The sequence below is a fragment of the Agelaius phoeniceus genome, unplaced genomic scaffold, assembly GCF_051311805.1.
Source record: "Agelaius phoeniceus isolate bAgePho1 unplaced genomic scaffold, bAgePho1.hap1 Scaffold_108, whole genome shotgun sequence".
Taxonomy (NCBI): domain Eukaryota; kingdom Metazoa; phylum Chordata; class Aves; order Passeriformes; family Icteridae; genus Agelaius; species Agelaius phoeniceus.
Window position 1 is genome coordinate 165,001 of NW_027509874.1, and position 1,149 is coordinate 166,149.

Sequence of the window (1,149 nt, forward strand, 5' to 3'; positions counted from 1 at the left end):
TAGGGTAGACCTGTTGTCCCGGGCCTCCGGGGTAGACCTGTTGTCCTAGGCTTCGGGGTAGACCTGATGGCCGAGGCCCCTTGGGTAGACCTGTTGTCCCCGGCCCCTTGGGGTAGACCTGTTGTCCCGGGCCGCCGGGGTAGACCTGATGTCCTAGGCTTCGGGGTAGACCTGTTGTCCCAGGCCCCTTGGGGGAGACCTGATGTCCTAGGCTTCGGGGTAGACCTGATGTCCTAGGCTTCCGGGGTAGACCTGTTGTCCCGGGGCTTCCGGGGTAGACCTGTTGTCCCAGGCTTCGGGGTAGACCTGATGGCCGAGGCCCCTTGGGTAGACCTTTTGTCCCGGGCCGCCGGGCTAGACCTGTTGTCCCAGGCCTCCGGGGTAGACCTGTTTTCCCAGGCCCGCGGTAGACCTGTTGTCCCGGGCCGCCGGGGTAGACCTGATGTCCTAGGCTTCGGGGTAGGCCTGTTGTCCCAGGCCCCTTGGGGTAGACCTGTTGTCCTAGGCTTCGGGGTACCTGATGGCCGAGGCCCCTTGGGTAGACCTGTTGTCCCGGGCCGCCGGGCTAGACCTGTTGTCCCGGGCCGCCGGGGCAGACCTGTTGTCCCAGGCCCCTTGGGTAGACCTGTTGTCCCGTGCCGGCCTTTGGCTACGGCAGCCTGGGCCTCCGGGGTAGACCTGACAGCCGAGGCCCGGGGTAGACCTTTTGTCCCGGGCCGCCGGGGTAGACCTGTTGTCCCAGGCCCGGGGTAGACCTGTTGTCCCGGGCCTCCGGGGTAGACCTGTTGTCCCGGGCCTCCGGGGTAGACCTGTTGTCCCGGGCCCCTTGGGGTAGACCTGTTGTCCTGGGCCGCCGGGGTAGACCTTATGTCCTGCGCTTCCGGGGTAGACCTGATAGCCCAGGTCCCTTGGGGTAGACCTTTTGTCCCAGGCCCTGGGGGTAGACCTGTTGTCCCTGGGCGGGCCCTCGCCTACGGCAGCCCGGCCCCTTGGGTAGACCTGTTGTCCCAGGCCCTGGGGGTAGACCTGTTGTCCCAGGCTCTTGGCTAGACCTGTTGGCCTAGGCTTCGGGGTAGACCTGTTGTCCCGGGCCGGCCTTGGCCTACGGCAGCCTAGCAAGCGGCAAAAGGATGCAGACAGCGCCGGGGA